Below are 10031 nucleotides of genomic sequence, written 5' to 3'. Positions count from 1 at the left end.
GAGAGACAGACAGAGATAAAGACAGAGACAGACAGACAGACAGAGTCGGAGACAGAGACGGAGATGGGATTTAGGGTTCCCAGGCTTGGGACCTCGAGGAAGCAGGACAGAGGAGATCTGCCATGCTTTAGAAGAGTGTGGAGGAGAGGAGATGGAGGCCACCATGAAAGGAAAATAACGTGCAGGAGGGCAGAGCCACCATGTTAAGGGGCCAAGAGAACGTGTCCCAGAGGGCTGCTCCACTGGGTCAAGAGCAGCCAAGATGGAACGAAGAAATTAGTAAGTAGTAACTTGGAGTTATGGATGGGAGGTGAATTCTAACAGTGTGGAGGTTAGGCAGTTACCCAGCTATTGTGCTGCTTAAAGCAAATTTAAATATAGAGGCTGAGTGTATCTCTCATTTGGGAGCATAAACCATGAAGGTGAGTAGTAACCCCACCCTGGGATTCATTAAAATATTTTTACTACAGGGGACCTCAATTGAGGATTTGCCTCCATTGCATTAGCCTGTGGACAAATCTGTGGGGCATCTTTTAGAATAATGATTGGTGTGTGGAGGGCCCAGCCCGATATAGATGGTGTCACCTCTGGGTGGGTGGTCCTGGGTTCTATAAGAAAGCAGGGTGAGCAAGCAATGAGGAGCAAGCCAGTAAGCAGCACCCCTCCATGTCCTCTGCTTCTGTTGCTGCCTTTGTGTCCCTGCCTTGAGTTCCTGCCTTGACTTCCCTCCATGACGGACAGTGATCAAAACACGCAAGCTGAAGTCAACCCTTTCCTCCCTGAGTTAGTTTCACACCGTATTTCACCAGAGCAAAGAGAAGAAACTAAGACAGCTCCTCTCGGCCTTGTTTGGTTTTCTTGCAACAAAGTCTCACACCCTAAACACACCAGTCTGGCTGCCACACCTTGGATCCTCTGTCCACCTCCCCGTTACCAGGATTCCAGGCCACCATGTCTGACTTTTTTTTAAAATGTGGGTTCTAGGGATGGAACTTGGACCCTCATAGTTGCATGGCAACTACTTCACTGGCTAAGCCAGCTCCTTAGCCCAAGTACCTCACATAAGAACTTTTGAAAGCCATTCCTTCCTCAAGCCACAGTCTCTCCTTACAGTGTGTGTTCCTGCCATGTGAGTTAAATTAATAATCAGGAGACAGGAAGCCAAGTTGAGCTATGTCATAGGAAGGATTTTGCCTTATTTCTCAATAGGGCAGCATTTTGCATTTGTAAAATACAAAGCTTCTCTAAGAAACTTGATCTGTCTTATGCTCCAGAAAGAAAGGAAATACTTTTAGTCCATGAATTATAACTTAACACCCACAGTAATCATGAAGAACAGAAGGGGCGGGTATCATCTGTCTTGTGTAGTCCTGAGAAAGGTCAGATATTTAGCAGATAATTATCAAACATTTAACAGGTAGGGAAAAAATAAAAGAATGTAACTTTTAAAATTATACTGACTTCCCTCTTCTTTGGACAGAAACATTCCAAATATCCCATTGTCCTTCCTGGTGTGTGTGTGTGTGTGTGTGTGTGTGTGTGTGTGTGTGTGTGAGTGTGAGTGTGTGTGTGTGTGTTTTAATTGCTGTATCATATCCACCTCCTGGGGTACTGACACACTCAGAAACTGGCCTTTATTTGAGTGTGTGGTAGCTAATTGCTAAGGAAGTCCTGGGGAGGGGCTGGCAAAGTGGGATTCAGATAGGATGGCAGGATACAGATGAGTTCAAATGAGAGGCTGGCAATAATTCTGGCCTTAGAAGGGCAAACACAATAAATACATCTGCTGGGAATGTGTCTGGTCACAGTAATATAAAACCAATCAGTATCCCTTAATCCTGAGGCTGTGATTTACTTGGGAAGAAACACCAAAGCACACAGCATTGGGTCAACAGCTCAGCATTACCACAGTGCTCCTGGCTCATCCATCTACACCCTCAGCAGATTGGCTATAATGTACAGTCACAAGATGGCTGCTGCATCTCCAGAGAACACATCACACTCCCCTACAGCAGAACTCAAACTCTGAATGGGAAGGAAAGGAACAGAGATGAGACTGTCTTGCATAGCTTCTACTTTTGACAGAGAAAAATCTTTCCTTCAGAAGAATTTTGGTGTGTCTCAGTGAGTCATATGATACAGCTCAACACCAGAGACAGGCACAGAGTAACAAAGCTACCATGATTGATACAAACTAATCAGGATGCCCACCATGGATTAAAGGATAGAAAGACAGTCACACTAATATCCAAATGAAACTGGCTACTTGTAGTGAGAGTTTTGGTTTATTAAAAAACACAGACATATTGTAAGAATATGTTTTTCTTTTGATCCAGCTGTGGCGTATAGGGCTGCTTCAGCAGCTGACTATGATTTGCCTCATGCTCTAGCAGGGGCATGATTTTGTCAGCTGCAGATAGAGTCTTCAAGTGTGTGATTTTTGGGATTCTGGGGACTTTTCAGAGAATATATAAATGCTAGAGCCTCAATAGGTGGGCTGCTGTTGGTTGGTGTCTGGTTACTGTTGGTTGCAGTTTGTTAAATAGTCATGCACAAAGAAGAAGAAATTAGAGATCCTGACAGTGAGGATCAAACTTTCCCCAAGGAACTCAATGCCCCTATTCAGCAGGAAGTAGTCTAAAGATAACAGAATGCCTTTTCCCTCTATCCTTTTTTCTCTCCTATCTAGTGTTAGGGTGGAAGAAGATGGGCAGAGAAGGGTGGGAGAAAGAAGAACCTACAAAGTAGCAAAAGAACAGCTACAGCTACTGAATGAAGGTCCATCATCAGCCACAAAGTATAGGGTGTGTGTATCTGGTAACAACAAAGACAATTTTAGGTAGCAAGCCACTTGGCTGCCAGTCTGATTCAAATGGAGTTTAACAGCTCAGCCAAGAGGTATCTTCCCTTTCCAGTCATTTAAGGACATGCCATAATTCAAGGGTATGTCCTTGTTGGCTCTGTATGTCTCAGTCTTTCCTCCCTCGTTCCTCATACTCTGGTGTCTGAAGTGGAAATTTCTAGTTGTGTCATGTGATGCAGACTCATGATGTTTTGCTGAGGCAAGCAAGACCCATGAGACACCTGTTGTTTGGAGATAGTACAAGTAGAACTCAACAGACAGTGATGGGGCGCTTGCATTGCTTGCTGTGCAACGCCTCCTTGGTCTTGATTCTTCACTGACCTTCACTTTGTTGAGAGCAGCACAGCAGAGAACTCCTGGCACTCCAGCTGGTCCTGGTCCCTCCCACTGGCTTGTGCCAATTTGGTGGAGGCCTGGCTGTTTCTGCTGGATTGTGCCACCAGTGCTGATTTGTGTTTGGTGACACTTTTTCAACTGGACCGTTAGTATCCTGACACTACTAAACTGGACTGCAGGTGTCCTGACAACAGAGAGTGGAATCCCCCAAAAAACTACTTCTAAACAGATCCACATCCCCTTGTCCTATTTACCATCTTTTCTCCCCTACCTTTGAATGGTGAGCTAGAAGGGGGCTCTAAGCATTTGAGAACCCTTATTAAATTAGGTTTTGAAAAATCTAAGCCTACAGGTATCCCCATGCAGTGTCAGGCTCACTCCACTACATCTAGTGTTCTCTTGCATCTGTTTTTGCAACTATCTTCTATTTAAAGAAAATGCTCTGGATTTTTCTGAGGAAAATCCACTACATGCATGGATACTTAATAACATGTTTTACCCATTTGTGTATATGCATGTGTGCATGTATGTGTTCATGTGTGTGACATGCAGGCCAGAAGACCACCTCAGGGATGATGGTTCCTCAAGTTTAATTCATCTTGGTTTTGACACAGTGTCTTTCCCTGGCCTGAATCTCACCAGTTAGGCCAGAATGCCTGGCAGTAAATCCCAGGAATTCTCCAGCTCTCAGTTATAAGCACACATATCCGTGCTCGCCTTTTACTTTGTTTCCAGGTTCAGATTCTGTTCCTTCACTTTCACACTGAGCTATCTCCCTCATCTCAAGCAGTGTGTTTGAAACAGGATGAGTTGCCTGACCAGTGTGATTCAAACACCATAAGAGTGTTGACATGTGGAGTGGGAATTCAGAGCTTTGAGATGGGAAAGTTAAAAGGGAACATTTGACAGCTTTTAAAACATTCAGGACAACCCATAGCCTATTAGGGAAAGCCGAAGACTGTCTCCATTAACTCAAGACAAAAATCAACAGAAACCCAAGCTTATGCCAGTTTAGTTCCTACAAAACGCCCTAAGCTTGTTTCTTATTTAAGAGACATGAACTCTTTTTCCTCTGATACTGTCCTTACCACTCCAGATGAAGTGAGAAACAGCTCCCTACAGCTGTGGGTTTGTGTGCACACCGGTGCCAGGTTATCTCTCATCCCCCACCCCACCCCAGTGCCATATTGATGCTTCTGATTGACCAGCATGGCAATGGCTATCACCTCCGAAGATAAGCAGGCACATGCAAGGTCACAGAGCAGGATGCATTGATTTTCATCCTGAAATTTGGAGCCATAATGATGGGGAAAGCCTTGAGCAGATGTGGCTCTATAAGAGATGGGTCTCTCTTTGAACAACAGAACAAGAACTGAACTAAAACCAATATTATCTTGAAAAACAGCTACATGAGACTGGGCATCAAAACAAGTGGTGTGCATGTGTGTGCACATGTGTTTGTGCATACATGTAGAGGTCAGAGGACAACCTTGGGTGTCATGTTTCTGGAGCCATTCATCTTATTTTATTAAAATTTTAAAATAGTTTCATTTACTTTGGGGAGTCACATACATGCTACAACACATGTGTAGAGCCTAGAGAACAAAATTTCAGGTGTCAGTCAGTCCCCTTTTCCACCTAGGAAGTCTTAGGGATTGAACTCAGATCCTCGGGCTTGGTGGCAAGTGCCCTTGCGTGCTGAGCCATCTTGCCAGTGCCTGTCTTATTTATTGAGGTAGGCTTTTCTCATCAGGATCTGGGAATTGCTGACTGTGATGGTTTGTCTATGCTCAGCTCAGGGAGTGGCAGTATTAGAGGGCATGGCTCTGTTGGAGTAAGTAGATGTGGCCTTGTTGGAGTAGGTGTGTCACTGTGGGTGTGGGCTTTAAAACCCTCATCCTAGCTGCCTGGAAGTCAGTATTCTGCCAGCAGTCTTCAGATGAAGATGTAGAACTCTCAGCTCCTCCTGCACCAGGCCTGCCTGGATGCTGCCATGCTCCTGCCTTGATGATACTGGACTGAACCTCTGAACCTGTAAGCCAGTCCCAATTAAATGTTGTCCTTATAAGAGTTGCCTTGGTTATGGTGTCTCTTCACAGCAGTAAAACCCTAACTAAAACACTTGACTATGGGCTAGCCAGTGAACTCCAGAGATCCCTAGGTCTCTGTCTTCCTTGAGTCTGAGATTAGTGTACATGCTAATACTATAGAACTTTAAGTGGGCTCTGGAGATCCAAACTCGCACAGCAAGTACTTTAGCAACTGGTCCATATCCTTTAGCTAACAAGTGGACTTAAAAGGATGTAGATGTGGATCCTGAGTGGCTGACATCAGGGAAAGCGAGCTCTGGTGCACACCACGGTAGCTGGTGCAGGGTGAGGATCGTGGTACAGGAGACATCAGAGCCAAGGAGACATAACTGGGGCATGCTTGGGACTTACATTGCCTGTGCTGCCTCCACATAGGAGCCTGGTGTGCCTGTGCAAGCTGGAGGAGAGCCATCATGCCGATAGAGGTTGCTGTGATCTAAATGTCTGTCTCCCCTACCCCACCCCCAGGAAGATGTCACCAAAGATGACATCATTAGGAGGCAGAGCTTTGGAGGGTATGAGTCTAGTCATAAAGTTGGAGTCATTGTGAATGTTATTGGTGCCCCTATATTAAAAGGAAGGAAGGAAGGAAGGAAGGAAGGAAGGAAGGAAGGAAGGAAGGAAGGAAGGAAGGAAGGAAGAAGGAAGAGAAGGGAAGGGAAGGGAAGGGAAGGGAAGGGAAGGGAAGGGAAGGGAAGGGAAGGGAAGGGAAGGGAAGGGAAGGGAAGGGAAGGGAAGGGAAAAGAAAAGAAAAGAAAAGAAAAGAAAAGAAAAGAAAAGAAAAGAGAAAAGAAAAAAAGCCCCAGAGAGCTCTCTGGGTCTTCTCAGCACAGAAGAATATAGACAGAATGCTCCATTTACAAGCCAGGTAACAGCAAATATGCCAGGGTCCTGATCTTGGATTCGCAGCCTCATTATCGGCCATCCGGTCGCTGAGACTATAGTGACAGCAGGCTGGCTAGTTCCTGGGTGAGGCAGGAACCAGCCAGGAGTGGAGTGAACATACAACATGCTTCTGATTTCTAGTCAGAACAGAATGCAGAAAAATGCTTCACAGCTAAGCAATATGAATGACACAACTTGGTTAATCTCAGGCCCAAAATTCAAAGCAAATGAGAAAGATAAATTGTATGAGAGACATGATAGACATGATCATTAATCTTGATTGCTAACTTGACTGGCTCTGAATTCAATTAGAATGCATGCCTCTGGGTGCTCTTGATCAGGTTTTCTTGGGGTTTTCTTGATCAGATTATTTGAATCAAGAAGATTCACCCTAAATTTGGGTGGGACCTTCTGGTGGCAACCCAGATTTAAGGACTTGGAACAAGGAAGCTTTGATTTTTGCCTGTTTGTCTTCACTCTCACTGGCAAGGTCATCTCTCCTGTGGCTGCTGCATTCCTTTGCCAATATTAGAACCACCTTCTTTGATAACTCGTTGTAGACTGAAGACCAACACTTCCAGGAAACTTCCCGGCCTTCAGCACCAGGTTGGGATTGCTGAGCCATCAAGCATCATGGACTGAGCAGTCCATGTGGTTCTCCCATGCAAGACAGCCATTGTTGAATTATCCAGACAGTGTCCTGTATGCCAATCAAATTCTCTTGTAACGTATATGGTGGTTTGAATTCCTTTTTAGAGTATGTAGTTTTAATGCGGCTTGATCAGGAATGGCTACCGTAAACTCCTGTGTTTTAATGCTTGGCCCGTATGGAGTGATACTATTAGGAGGTGTGTCCTTGTTAAAATAGGTGTGGCCTTGTTGGGGGAAGTGTGTCCCTGTGGTGGTTGGGCTTTAAGGTTATATATGCTCACGCTATGCTCAGTGAAATAGACAGTCCTTTTCTGCTGCCTATGGATCAAGATGTAGAACTCTGGGCTCCTCCAGCACCAAGACTGCCTGCACCCTGCCATGCTTTCTGCCATGATGATAATGGACGAAACCTCTGAAATGGTAAGCCAGTTCCTATGGAATGTTGTCCTTTATAAGAGCTACCTTGACCATAGTGTCTCTTCACAGCATTGGAGACCCTAACTAAGACAATGTGTATTCATTCTGCCAGTTGGGTTTCTTCGGAGATCCCTAACTAATACAATAGGACTCAAGAGAGAGTAACAAGTACCCACCAGGCATCACAATTTCCAGTTTGCTATTCTGGTGAATATGAAGTTGTTGTGGGTTTTAAAGAAGGAGGAGGAGGGGGGAGGAGGAGGAGGAGGAGAAAAAGAAAGAAAAGAAAGGAAGGAAAGAAAGAAAGAAAGAAAGAAAGAAAGAAAGAAAGAAAGAAGAAAGAAGGAAGGAAGGAAGGAAAGGAAGGAAGGAAGGAAGGAAAGAGAGAGAGAGAGAGAGAGAAAGAAAGAAAGAAAGAAAGAAAGAAAGAAAGAAAGAAAGAAAGAAAGAAAGAAAGAAAGAAAGAAAGAGAAAAGGAAAAAGGAAAAAATATGAATTTGTTGTTGTTTTTTTGTTTGGGGGGGGATGGAGTCTGATTGGCTGGCAAACCCTGAGCCCACATCAGCTAAAGCGATTAAAGCATTAGAAATTTGTGTACACAAAACATAAAGTTATTCCTGTCAAATTCAGATGAGAGATAACATCGGCCATGTGGGCAAGCCTGGAGCCTCAGGCATTTAACACAGACAAATCAGGACACACTGTCAGCAGCCTGTCCGGCCAACAGAGACAAGGCCCTATGTGTTGTGTTGTTATTTTCCTTTATGAATTTTGTAGTCACACTGCTCATTAATCGTGTTTATAATGTTAACTTTGGCACGTTTTCTTGGCTCATCAAGTATTTCCTTAATGAACTGTCAGTTCACCCCCATCTCAATTGCAATGACTTTCAAATTAAGTTCAATCTGGACTACTGGGGTTTTCAAAAATCTACACTGGCAGGAAACACAGAAAAAAAATCTCTTTCATTATATTTGAAGAGAGACAGTCATTCTGTGGCCGTCCCCCAGTGCTGACTGTGCCCAAGCTCAGTGCTGAGACCTCTGCCCATGTTTACCTGGGCACCATCAGATGCATGAGGTGACAAAACCGTGCACTGCTCCCTCACCTGCAGCCACCCTGTCCCAAATACCTGGTGTCTTTCCTCCCCTTAAAGAGAGCTGTTGGGGTCCACACTCAGCATCACCCGTGCCCATGATCCAAAGCCCACACCTTTTTAAAATCAGATTTATTCATATTATTTAATGTGTGAATGTCTTGGCTACATGTAACTATGTGCACCATGTGCATGCCTCGTGTCTGAAGAGGCCAAAAGAGGGCATGTGATCTCCTGAAACTGGTTAACAGTTGAACGTGAGCCATTATGTGGATGCTGGGAATAGAACCCCGTTCCTCTACAAGAGTAACAAGTGTTTTTAGTGGCTGAATCATCTCTCTAAGACCCAGAATCTATGCTCTGACCCTGGAGATGCTTCTACAAAGCCTATGGGAGATTTGATGGCGATCCTTAAGAATAGACTTCACCCTATCAATGAAGAGGATGCCATAGCTGGTGATGCTATAGAAACTAGGAGACTCTAAAAGAAAGTGCCTTAGTACAGGAGGGTCCTATGAGGACCAAGACTGGAGGAGCACCCTGAACTGGATAGAGGATGGGTTGGGCCATTGCAGCAGATAGAGGCATGATGGTACTGAGGACATTTGAGTAATCCCGTGAACTATCCAGTTTGGGGTCTTATCCAGTTAGGTTTCCATTGCTGTGAACAGACACCATGACCAAGGCAACTCATATAGGACAACATTTAATTGGGGCTGACTTACAGGTTCAAAGGTTCAGACCATCATCGTCAAGGTAGGAACATGGCAGCATGCAGGCATATATGGTGCTAGAGAAGGAGCAGAGAGTTCGCTATCTTCATCTAAAGGAAGACAGGAGCAGTCTTTCTCCCATGTGGCTAGAATGAGGGTTTCAAAAACTCACCCCACAGTGACACATTTCCTCCAACAAGGCCATACCACTTCCTAATAGTGCCACTTCCTGGGCCAAGCGTATTCGAACCACCACAGGGTCTCTTCACATATATGATAATTACAACATTGTTTTAAAGTCTTGCTTAAAGACCCGTGATGTTTGTGTGAAGAACATTAGTTAGTAATAGGTGGCTCCAAAACCCCAAGAACATGAAGGCCTGAATGCTGAAGTATCTCCCTGAAGTGCGAAACTGACATGTCTGCACAGCCCTCCATGTTCTCTGCAACATCATGATGCTAAGTGTGTGCAGCTCCAGTGCCCGGCTTCATGAGTGCTGACATGTGTGGGCTCTCTTGAGCTGCACACTCATAGAGTCAGGCCTGAGCCTTCTGTACTTTTGCTTATGACTCAGAACTCTGGCCTCGATTGATGGGCAAGTGGGCAAGTGGTTTCATGAAGAAAGATTACTGGGTGCAGCCAAAGGCATGGAGGTCTGTGATTTAATTACAGAGTTGAGGGAATCTGGCTGGTTTCTTCCCATACTATGTGAGAGACGCAGTCACTCTGCACAAGCCACTTGCACAGGGAAAAGGCACAAGGGACACTTGTTTTCTCTAGACTGGATCAGATGAGCCCTGATCAGATTTAAATACCCATATTACTGGGGAATAACTGCTTTTCAGTTCAGAGATGCACATGCTGCTGCTGCTGCTGCTGCTGCTGCTGCTGCTGCTGCTGCTGCTGCTGCTGCTGCTGCTGCTGCTGCTGCTCCTCCTCCTCCTCCTCCTCCTTCTTCTTTTGGTTTTGTCGAGACCTG

Source organism: Mus musculus, chromosome 5 (assembly GCF_000001635.26).
Source record: "Mus musculus strain C57BL/6J chromosome 5, GRCm38.p6 C57BL/6J".
NCBI lineage: Eukaryota > Metazoa > Chordata > Mammalia > Rodentia > Muridae > Mus > Mus musculus.
This window is presented reverse-complemented; position numbering follows the sequence as displayed.